This window comes from Tasmannia lanceolata, unplaced genomic scaffold (genome assembly GCF_043159265.1).
Source record: "Tasmannia lanceolata isolate RefF3 unplaced genomic scaffold, GAP_Taslan_0.1 ptg000024l, whole genome shotgun sequence".
Classification (NCBI taxonomy): Eukaryota; Viridiplantae; Streptophyta; class Magnoliopsida; order Canellales; family Winteraceae; genus Tasmannia; species Tasmannia lanceolata.
In genome coordinates this window covers 8,725,665-8,738,532 of record NW_027518701.1, presented here as the reverse complement: position 1 = coordinate 8,738,532, position 12,868 = coordinate 8,725,665, and the positions used below count along the sequence as shown (strand labels likewise).

The window sequence follows — 12,868 nt, the reverse complement described above, 5'->3', positions numbered from 1 at the left end:
TTAAATTTCGCCTTAAAGGTTCTCGTACATGAAATCATTGACATTGATGATGAGAACCAAGTGATAAAGAAGAGGAAACTTCCAAATGGAATTGGTAAAGAAGAGTTTCTAACACAGATTAGTAGCAGGTTTTGGCCCTCTTTTGAAGAATGCCCAACCACTCCGATGTTTGAGGAATGGGTAGCAAAAAAAAAAGGTAAAGTTGGTGAGTGATATGTCAAACTTTTCTTTTCCCTCCAATAAACTCATTACTTTAGTGTGATTTCTTTAAAATGACAGTTTGGAACTGCCTACAGTTGTTATGCCAATGATGCCCTCCAATACCTGGCATTTACACGACCTCTGGTTGGTCATCTTCTACCAGTTTTGATAAGGTGGGTCCAACCATCTCCACGCAAACCCATGATAGGATGGGCCAACTATTTTACGCCTCATGTTTTAGCCTTGGGGTAGGAGCTTCTTTTAGGCTAAGTATAGTTGTTTCTTTTCTTCATTCGAGCGGGTGTTAAACTTGTAAGTAGGTGTAATGGTAGGGGTGTTAGTGTGTATGAGCTTGTGAGGAATTGTGAGTGTGAGGAGAAAATGGCATGTGCAAGTGCAAGTGGTTGGTTGGGCTTGTAACTGCCCAAAACAGTTGGTCATTGCCAAGTGGAGTTGGTTGCCCCCAACTTGTTACACATCAGCTATTCCAGCTGTCAAAGAGCTGGCTTCTTCTAGAGTCTTCACCATTCTCTATAAATAGAGAAGAGAAAGCAACACTTTGGGAGTTTTGGAGATGAAACAAAATTTTGGGCGTCCAGTCCTAGGGTGAGTTCCTGGATTTACATTTTTTTCTTTGAATGAATTCTATTCAGTTGTGAATTCTTCTAAGGTTCATTACTTTGTTTCTTCCTCTGTATGATTCTAATGTTGTTTTCTTCTATGATGTAGTATTAAACTGCCATGAAATAAGGTCTTTTAGCAAGAGATGGAATTCATATAACAGCAAGTGCACTTTGCTGCCATACTTGTGTGACCGCCCCGAGTAAGCTTCATTTCTTGATCAAATTCCTTCTGATCGGATCACTAAACTTCTCCTGAAAGTTTATATAACTTATATCTATCAGACGAGAAGATAACCCACATAGATTTTTTGTTAATTCTAGATCTAAGATATCAATTTCAGGTTCACTTAAAAAATTTATTCCTACTGTAAGTGATGTTTCTCTGTTTCCACTTATCACTCCCATTTCATTTGATAACTCTTGGCATTTTGAATTCCTACTAAAAGAAGTAGAGATCTAAATTCTCAAAACTCACAAAGAACTTTCCTCACTTTGAAAAGGAGTCGTGGCCTCAGTTCTTGGGAATATTTGTAGGAATTACTTATAACTCTCAGTTTTGGCTAGAATTCTTAATTTCTAGTCTTAATCTCAGCAAACCTTTATTTCCTAAGTGTGATAATTCTAGAAGTAAAGATCTATTACTTCTCATCTTCAATATGAAAGTAGTTCACCATATAATCGAGGCTGCCTCTTGATTGTGGGCTAGTTTTGATCATCCATGGGTGATCTTCAAGTGATTGTGCGATTGTATCCCCAGCAGGTCTGATCTCCTCTGTGCAAAGATAGCTTATTTAGTTTTCAGTTCACATCAGGTGGAGCTTACCATTTTATATCATTCATTGCATTGGCCATGCATGCTATTATCTATGAAGGTTGTCATGAAAACTTATGGTATTCTGAATGCAAATTGATCTATTTAAATTATTGATGGATGAATCCAATGAAGTGCAATTACAATAAACATGGGTGACTAAATATTTGGTCTATATTTAAAACTCATGTTTGTAAGTCAAATTACAGGTAATGAGCAGTGGGTTCTCACTGAGTTTTGTATATGGAGCAGATACCACAATCTTTTGACAATGTGAGATCCCCCTTTATGCTTCACAGATGCCATATCACTTTCTCCTTTTCTCATTCCACTTAGTCAACTTAACTTTTCTATAAAATGTCTAGGTAGTCGATGCCCTATGTAACATTGTATTTGCATCACCAACAAATGCAACAACAGTGGTTGTTCTTTAGGTTCAAAGTCTCTTTAACTTGTGAATACTTTACTGTCATGAAAATTTGTTCTTTAAAACTCCGTACTAAAGCAATTCAAAGAAAGAGGTGTTTCACTTGAGGTAAGAGTCTTGTTTTGAAGGCAAAGGTAGGTAAGTCTCCCAAGGAACTCTCACAAATTCAAAGCATTAGAATTAATGTTGATCAAGGGAGAGAAGAAGATCCCCATGAATTTTTAAGTTATGTTATTGATAAAATGCAATATGTGTGCCTAAGGAGGTTGGTGTAGGCAGTGGGGTACACTAGCAGACAAAACTACTCTTAATCAACTGATTTTTGATATAAGATAAAGTGCATGGAATGCCTTAGACAAGTTTGAGAGACGTGAACCGATAATGGATCTCAATACATGAGAACATTGGAACTGTTAAAGTAAATTCCTTTCTTGAAAACATAAAACTAGTTCAAATATATATCTCATGACAATTCTCTGTTCTAATATTGGACCAATAAAGATTCCTTGAGATGCGTCGACTTTACATTGTAATTTTGATTTTTGTGTTCAAAATTATATCTTGAACCTACCCATTATGATGATACTGTATCTGGGTGCATCTTTTATTGTGATGGGTGTAATTTAGGCTCTGTTTGGATTGCAGGAATTATCAGGAAATGTTTGGAATGTAAAAAAATTTCTAAGATTGCCTACATTTTTTACATGAAAAAATATAACTCAAACCAACCCTATTCAATTTTTACTTAAGATGGACCTTCAATTCATGATATTATCCTCTAAATCGGGGTAAGAAAAACCTTTCCAAAGAGGACAGGCCATTAATTATAGGGCGAGTTCGGTCATTTAGAAGTGTGTGTAATGCAACTCTTTGGAGGTTTTTCATCTTTCCCTACTAAAAGCACGTTTGCCAAATTTGATTGGCCTAAGCGTAATTTAGTTCTAGCTTATCAACTGTATAAAAGGAGAATAAATAGAATCGTTTTGAATTTTTTTTTGTATGTACGACTGAAAAAAGAAGAGTTCTATGGAATATGGTAATTGTTTTCAAAAACAGCAAATCAAAAGGAAGTCATACGTTTATAGGTGAGGAATATTAGAGAGTGTTGCCGGAAATAAGAATATCTAGGAGAATAAATAGAAATATAGCTGATTTTTTTGCCTATTGTAATTTATCACCGGTTTAAAAGGAGAATAAATAGAATCATTTTGAGATTTTTTTTATATACGAAAAAAGAGGGAGTGACACTCACAATCAGTTTTCAAAATCCAAAACAAACATGGGCTTAGTATGAGAATCTAAATCATTAATTGGCTATAATCAATGATCAGGTAATCTAAACCATCCAACCTGTAAATAGTGGTGTGATGAGAAAAGAAAATTAGGGCAGTCATAAAAACAAAAGAAACAGCCATAGATCAGAGGGTTGGGATCATTCCATGGAATAGATTTTTTCAAGCACAATTAATTTACGTTGTGGCCCAACAAATGGACGATTTGGATCAACCTATGATGTGGGCCGTTCAGTCCAATTTGAAAACTACTTGACTATTCGGGCTTACAGCATATAAAAACTCTATTCTCAAAACCAATACTCTCTTCCATCTTTGAACACAAACCCTTAGGGTGCGTTTGGATTGTAGGAATCAAGAAATGGAATCCACATGCCATTCCAATTTTATTCTGATTCTCTCCGTAAACGGAATGTAATACCTGATTCTAGTGTTTGGGTAAGAACATGAAAATCAAACGGAAAATCTTGACCCAAGAAAAAAAGAAAAGGAAAAAATGAGAAGTCTTTCTGTCGTGTAAATGTGTCCTTAAATGAGGGAGAATAGAGATGGTTTAGGAACAGATATGTGTGAAATCTGTTGAAAGCTTTCCCTTTTAAGAGAAAAATATTCTATTGGTGAGAGATTTTAGGTGGGAGAGATTTTAGGGAGAGCTTTTAGGTGAGAGAGAAAGAGAGAGACGGTGGAATGAACGAATCCCACCTATTTTGGCGTATCCATCTCCGATCTTATTTCCCACAAATATTCCACCTCACATTTCCTTTTACGCCACCAATCCTCAGCCAAACACTAGAATCAGTCAAAAAGAATGAAATACCGATTCCTATTTCCAATTCCCGCAATCCAAACGCGCCTTTAGTGGGGGTTGTTATTCTTAACATTACTTTAGTGATCCCTTGGATCTTTGGCAATGAAATCAAAGAAATAATAGAAGAAATCAATCAATAAAGATTGCATAAGATGCTGAAAATAATTTTAGTAAAAAATATATATCTCAATTCAATTATTTAAGAAAATGAGTGAGCACCTGGATTCTCTACATATTCTGTCACGGATGTATTCAATATAAATTTTTTTCCAAGGGACAAAATCAATAAAACAAAAGTTTCAAACAGCATTAATAACTGGAGAATAGTTGCATCAACACAAATTGTCTAAGCCATGAACTTAATTAGACCTAGGGATCCTGATTTATTTCCATTTTTTTGAAAAGACGCGTGGATTTTCCCATGACTTTGGCAATAGCTAAGCTTATCCAAGCTACTACCTTTCGTGATTTCCTGACTTATCACTTGGTTTTACTAAACGTTCATGTGTTTCTCTCATAGATATCTATTCATACCTCTAAAAAGATAAAAGCCTACAAGCTTTCTATTAGTATCTCTCTCAACCCTCAACAACATACCCGTAACTCATTAAAAGGTATGCATATTAGGTTTTCATTCCAGAATCCTCTTGGAGAAACTCTTTCGATCCGTAACTTGCCAATATTAACTATTATTTACTTCTTTTTTGCAGCATGATCATCACATTCTTGCAAGTTGCGACTACAACATTGCTTTCGATTGGCGTTAAGTGGTGGGCTACATGACAACTGAGTATACATCATGCAGTGCGTTTTTAATTGGAAATATTATGGTCTTTACATTTAATCAAGGCATCTTTGATTTTTTGGGTATGTTTGTTATGCCATAGGCATGCCCACACACATAACATATACATGTAAATCGAATAACTTCTCTTTATTTACTTCTCTAGGCAGGGAATAACTTCACACAAAAAATGTTTAGCTACTTCACACAATAAATTCCTAAATGTTTCACACAGAGAATTATGAAGGGAATAACTTCTCTTTATTTACTTTAATATGAATTACGTAAGAGAAATTCCTAAATATTAGGAATATTTAAAATAACCTAATATCTTTAACTAAAGCAAGAGAAATATTAGAAAAGATGCAAGTTAATAGATAAATTGAGAAGTCGATAAATATTTTGAGAATCCAATAATCAGTTTTTGACTAACAATCTCTTCTCAAAATCCAAATCAATCAGAGCCCAACTGTGAATCCAAATTGGCATCCGATTAGAATTCCACTTACATATTTTGCAAGTGAATCCAAATTGGCATCCGAATTGCAGTTGGAAACAGTAATGGGTGTGCATTGAAACTGAAATCTGGTTATAAATGCAAATTACAAAATCCAAAATTGCAAATTGTTTTCATGAATAGATATGTTTTGTAATTTTCGCACCCCATTATACTAACATTAAATACTAATGACTTAAAATCCTATCATATACACACTCCAATCTGAACAACAGTGCATTCCTCTCATCTACCTAAGAAGTCAACATACCCAAAAAAGAAAAAGAAGAGTAAACCGCAAACAAAGAGGAAAAGAGAAAACACATACAGATAGGAAACCATATACATTGCAATGAAAATTTCTCACAAACCATACCTTCACAAAAATATTCCCAATCCCAATCTTTCTCGCATCCTCATCTCTACATGATTCTTATCAATTTCCCATTCAATGGAGTATGATTCAGCTTCTCGGTAGCCCGGGTTGCTATTGGAAGGAAAAGAATCAAAATAAGCCCCAAAACGAAAATCACAGAAAGAATTCAAAGAATGAACATTGGTATTTAGATGAAATTTTGAAACCAAAGCGACCATTGTAAAAGAAATATTGAAACCAAATTGACGAATAAAAAATATCCAATCCAAGAAGAAGGGGTTGCTATAGGAAGGGGGAAAATCATAAGAAACCCAAAAAAGAAATATTGAAACCATGTCAAAGAATAGCTGCCATAGGAAGTGAAAGAAATAATGAAAAGAAGCCCAAAAAAGGAAAATCACATAAAGACGTCAAAGATTGAACAATAATCAAAACCAAAGAGACTATTGAAAAAGAAATATCGAAACCTAATCGAAGAATCAAAAATTTCCAGTCCAAGAAGAAGGGTTGCTATAGGAAGTGAAAAAAAATAATCAAAAGGAGCCCAAAAAAAGAAAAATGGCATAAAGAAATCAAAGATTGAACAATAATCGAAATAGAAGCGACCATTGAAAATGAAATATCAAAAGAAATCCGAAAAAGGAAAATCATAGAAGGAAATCAAAGATTGAACATTAATCAAAACCAAAGTGAGCATTGAAAAAAGAAATATCAAAATCAATGTAAAGAATAATAAAAGATTGAACAAATGAATCAAAGAAGGAAACCAAAAAATGGAAATCAAAGAAAGAAATCAAAGACTAAACAATAATCCAAACCAATGATACCATTCAAAAGAAGCCCAAAAAAAGGAAAATCAAAGATTGAAAAAATAAACGAAATCAGTGAGACCAATATTCAAAAATAAATATCAAAACCAAAGAAAGAATTGAAATTTTATACGCACCGAAAAAGAACTTGGTAGGAAAACAGTTCAGTTCATTCAATTCTCTTTACCTGTTCAATTCATTCAAATATCATTTCTCAATGGAAATTGATAGAGAAGCAGGTGAGTTTAGCACACGGCACTTAGAGTAGTGATCAAGATAGTATTTCCCAAAATACAACGCAAATACACAAGCCATATCTCATTGATGAAAACTGGACCTAAAAATAACAAATGGAGATTCAAACATGCTACATCCCTCAATCACCCAAGGGGCAATTTGTGCTCGTTAGTGCATGAAATCTAAATATATTCTGTATATTTGAGATTATTGTATAAAATCTATTTATTCATGTTCATGACCAAATGTATTTATTCTATGAATAGCCTTGTTGATGATTTTAGAATCTGGAACAAATCTACGATATAAAAGTTTTCGTTATTGTTAAACCTTTGATTTAATAACATTAGAAAATTTCTTTTGTGATAAAAATTACAATGTTTAACAACCATGTATGCTGTCAATAGACCTGGCAAAAAGTGACCCGGACCCGCGGATCCACCCGGCCCGCCCGTAAATTCCGGGTCCGGGTCACCAATCTGTGACCCGTTTGAAATTGACCCGCAGATCCACCCGGCCCGTCAAAACTGGGCCGGGCCGGGTGGACCCACGGGTGCCCGTAGAGAAGTACAAAAGTTTTATTTTGGCCTTTTTTTTCCTGTAATTGTCATAATTTTTTAATTTTCTTTGTACTTTTTTTGGTAATTGTCATATTTTAATACATTTTGGATATTTTTTTGGTAATTTTTCTACTTTGCTTCCATTTTTCCGTAATTTTTCATTTAAAACTTAGTATTATTCTATATTGCTATTATTTATTGCTAGCCACCTTTGCGCAAATCGTACTTTTGCCGATCTTTGCAGCAAAGGATGTGCGACAAGCCGAAAAGACCCTCAGCGAAGGTGGCTAGCGAATCCCTATACAAAAAAAAAAAAAAATCTTAAAAAAATACGTCAAAAATCGGGGTGACCCGCGGGTCGACTTGGCCCATACGGGCCGGGTGCGGGCCAAGCTCAATGACCCGTAGAATTTTCCAGGTCATTTTGACCCGGCCCGTTTGACCCGGACCCGTAAGGGCCGGGTCAAACCCGGCCCGGCCGCCCGTTTGCCAGGTCTTGCTGTCAAGTATTAATACAAAACACAGAGAAATCATACCCTTATTAAGAAAGCATTCAAAATGACACAAACTATTTAAGTAGAGATGTAAAGATATACCTTATCACAGCAAAAAAGAAACAAAGAGAGCAAGAAAGGCTGATTTTCTTACTCTTGGAGAGTTGTGTTTTACGTGTATAGAGAGGAGTGATGAAAAGAAGAAGGGGAGTAGGAGTAAATAGTAGGTGAAGAGGGGAGTTGAAGTCGGTGAAGGCGGGATATGAATAGAATGGAGTCCTCTACCTATGTTATTCGCGTTTGCAAATAGTCCTCGTTTATCAAGGAATCTATTACTTTTTATTTAGCAGTTTTCAAATTTATTAAAAGACTATTTAAAGACGGTGCTATTAGAGAGGGAGAGTTGCCCAACACAACAGGGATTGTTCATTCTGGTGTGCAAGCTAGAAAATAGGCGATTGTTGCCCAAAAAAAAAGAAGAAGCTATAACTATTAAATTAGGAAATTGAAATAAAAATTAGGAAACCAAGATAGATTTATCAGTGGAGATTTATAGAAACAATGCTAATATACATGGGATATAGAGTAATTGAAACAATTTTGCTAAAAACGTGGGATATGGTGAGATTTTTCTACAATCCAAATATATCACCTTATGGAGAGAGTTTTACGTTTTTGGAGAAGGAGTGCCACGTGCAGGAAACTAAGATAAATGTATTAGTGGAGATTTTTTCTCCAATAAATAGAAACAATGCAAATATAAAACAATTTTGCTAAAACGTGGGATATGCTACAATGCATATATATCACCTTATGGAGAGAATTTTATGTTTTTGGAGGACGGTGCCACGGGGCACACCCACGTCGTCCAGGATTCTGTTTTACATTCTCAAATTTTGAGGAAGCTTCGCTGCAAATATCAAAATAAACCAAATAAATCATTAAGCATAATCACCATAGCATCAATAAACATAGTAAAAAGGGAAAAATAATCCTAATAGACAGGGAAAATCACCATAGTTTCTTCAAGATATCTTGAAAGAGAGAGAGAGCGATGTCGAGTGGGAAACAAAAGGGTAAGAGAAGATTATAAATAGGAAACAATCCTTCACGTTTAGTTTTTATGCCTTTTTTAGAGACATAAATTAGGAACTGAAAAAGTAGGAAAAAATCCTTCTTTTTACGTTTTTAGAGAGAAAATAGGAAACAATTCCCAAATTTTAATTTTTATGCGTTTTTAATAATGATGCCACGTAGATCTCAAGCCGGATGCGGAGGCTGTCCACGTGGGCGTGAACAGTGAAACCCCCATCGTGCTATATTATAATAGATTATATGATATGATATATATTATATTATATATGATTTGAGTCCAATAATCGGTTTAGCACTCACAATCGGTTGTCTTGATCTTAAACTAACAGAGCCTATAACTTTGAGCCTAGTAATAGGTTTAGGACTTACAATCGGTTGCCATAATCTTAAACGAAGAGGGCCCACTCATCTATTATTATATAGCACGATGGGGGAGATTTTCCCTCCTATTCCTTCTCATAGCAGGAGTTTTGGTAAGCAAAACAAATTGGAGATTTTCCGTTTATATATCCCCTTTACAATCCAAACCGTTTATTTTTTGGGCCACCCCGTAAATCATCCCTCTAGGATAATCTTAACCCTTGTAGAGGGACAACACAAAAAAGAAATTTTCCGTTTCAAATCTGTGTGCGATGCAGACTTACATGTAGATAAGTTCATGAAAGAAGAACAGGTTATGTGATTATAACACAAGTTCAAATCCTTTCCAATTTGCATGGTGTAATTTTTAATTTTCTACTTTGAATTCGGGATTTTCTCTGCCAGATCTCAGAACATTTTTTTTTGCTGAAGATGTGCAAAGGCATAATCCTGGTTTTTTGCTGAAGTTGTGCCAAGGCATAATCCAACAAGGATTCTTCCTGGTGATCTTTTCCTTTTTTATAGTACTACATCATACCAAGGCTGATTGGGTAGCAATAGCATTACACCGTGTTTTCATAGTTGAACAGTTGATAGAACATAACAATTGTTTGGAAATTGGAACCCGTCAAACATTGACGGAAGAAACAAATGATGAAGTCCATTATAGACTCTGCAAATTTACAATCCAAAATAATGTAGAATAATAAAAAGGAAAACTTAGGAAACATCATCACATTGGAAAGAGTTTTTTATTGGGTTGGATTTGACACACAGAATATCTTACATATGGTGACTGTTGGTGATGATTTGTTGGATCATCATCTCTTGCTAAGATAGTGTAATTGTAGAAAGCCTTTTAAAATACCAATGTTATCTACAAAGTCTTTCCTGAAGCAAAGACTTTCAAGAAGAGAAGCCTTCTTTTCTTCTGATAATTATACTTTGAGCAAGTGAACTAAATTAGAAAATTTAAATGATCATTATTTTCTATACACTGTTGTTGCTGCTTGCTTAGTTTTCTTTTAGATTGAAACCACATGACTTTAGGTTTTGGTATCAAAATCCAAAATGAGCAGTGCCTAAAATTGGTTAAACCTGGTTTGAAAACAACGCCAAAAGATATCCAATTGTTTTCATGTATGGACAACATGGATTTGTTGGCCTACTCATTTGCTTTTACATGGATTGTGCATTTATCCAATATTGCAAATTGAATTTCTGCATTGGGTGATTTTGGATAGCATCAACTATTGGTCTACTCATGCATGCTCGCAAGTCATATGGGTGTGAGTCCTAAACCAATAAAAAAATGGATTCCCTAAAGGTTTGTGTAAATAAATTTGATGTTATATGGTATTTTTCTATCTTAACAAGAAAATGCAATACATTGGCTCACTTGTTTTATTTTTTTAGCCTTATTTCTCAAGCTCGAGTTGATCAACGTTTTTCATCCTTGCATTGCCACATCAAGAACTGAGAAATCCCATCAATAGTTGAGGGAAGTGATATATCCACCCCTTTTGATTTACATAGGACACCCCGCAACAGTGTACGTGGCAATCAGCCCCATTGAAACCTTCTGACGTGAAGTACACCAGCCCCTCTGCAGTCATTGATACACTGCTGCTGGGCGACCCAAGTATTCAAAAGGGGCGGATCTATCACTTCCCACAGTTTAATTAGTGATGTTCCCACTTTTGAAGTTGGACCTCAATTCCACTTTTATATTGTCTATTGTCCTCTAATTATAATTTGGAATATCATGCAAATGCTTATGCATTTTGCTGTTGAGCTACATTTTTCCATTGCATTTTACTTAAAAACTGGATATTTTATATGGTAGTTTGGTCCTTGCTAATGCATTTTGCTGTTGAGCTACATTTCTCCATTGCATTTTACATAAAAACTGGATATTTTATTTGGTAGTTTGGTCCTTTGGATTTGAGACTTTTGTTATTGATTTGTTGTTGAATCCGAGTCGTGGGTAGAGTTTATATTTTTTTTTTTTGAAAGGTAACGAGAATTTATTCCAATAACAGAAAACGTACATACAGGGACAAGATGTCCCAGCTACAATTCATAAGTCGTTACATTGTCAATGAGTATACAGGTACCAAGATCAGAAGCGACTGAAAGTTAAGCCCTAGAGTAGACACACGAGATATCTGTGCACTCCTCCTTTTGCCAGCTTATATGCGGTTGAATTTGCCGTGCGCAGCCTATGAGTTAGCTGAGGGCAGATGATTCGTACGAGGTCCCTGATTTCTTCAACTTTCGGACCCAGGCGCCATGGTCCACCGCTTCTGTTAGAAGCCCAAACAATCATGTTCCCCGCGCATTGCACGGGGTGTCCCACTAGTGGTACTAATAGTTAGAAAACCACGTAGACCGAATAATCCTAGCCATCCAATTACTAGATATTTCATTAATAGATGTTAACCGTATTTTTGTTTCTCAAAGTTTGTTTAAAGGTAAATCATCTATCTTGTGGTGAATGCTTATGATCCAAGGATCAAGATCTTTGATCAGACATTTCCAAACAGTGGATTTCTAGCTGTTCTAGTAATTGTAATTGATCCTTTTCCATGGATCCCATGTCACAACATGGACGTGATTTGGTACGTTATGAGCCATCAGATTGCCATTGGCACCACCATGATTGGATGATCATATATAAGGCCTTTTTTTTTTCTAATTCTGTCAAGAAAGAAAATGATTGTTTTTTCTAGTGGTAAGGGATGAGATGTCTCTCAGAAGTGGGACCAGGACAACGAGGGCTGTTGATTTGGCTGGCCCACCTTAGATTGCCCACAGACCAGAAATCACACCAATCCTTTCTGCAGGGGCCACCTTTAATAGTTAGAAAAAACCCATATAGTCCGGTATTTTTGAAGATGTACTGTACAGCTTACATGATAGGATGATCCAAACCGTCCATTCGATGAGCCAACATGTAAATAGCTTGTGTCCGAGAAATTATTTCCTTAGGATGATCCTAGCCCTCTGATCTAGTGAGGAACTGCATATTATGGAAACATATACAGATGGGAGGGTTGGGATTATCCTACGGAAATGATTTTTTGGGCACACCCTATTAGGTTGTGGCCCATCAAATGGACGGTTTGGATCATCCTATCCTGTAAGCCGTACAGTACATTTTAAAAAATACTGCACTATACGGTCTTACACCATTGAGTGCTGAGACTATGCTGTGTGAAGTATAAATTGATGGTTGCCGGAAAATGTTTCATTGGAACATTTTATAACTAAAGAAGATGATGCCATGAGAAGAAGTATGTGCATGGGGAGCCTGAACTGGGCCTACGCATGTACTAATAGTTAGAAAAATCATGTAGATCGAATGATCCCAGCCATCCAATTACTAGATAGTTCCCTCAATAGATGCTAACCGTTGATCATTTTTGTCTGCGTTTGTTTAAAGGTCATCATCTATCTTGTGGTGATGTCATCCCTTTATGCAACTGGGTCCAC

General features: G+C 35.7%; 1 long non-coding RNA gene across 1 annotated transcript; it reads left to right on the top strand.

Moving 5' to 3' along the window:
* The first annotated feature begins 12 nt into the window (after positions 1–12).
* Positions 13–2,392, top strand: LOC143857251 (uncharacterized). Its single transcript, XR_013238557.1, has 3 exons — positions 13–807; positions 931–1,024; positions 1,845–2,392. It is a non-coding gene; the product is annotated as an uncharacterized LOC143857251 (long non-coding RNA).
* Positions 2,393–12,868: the final 10,476 nt, after the last annotated feature.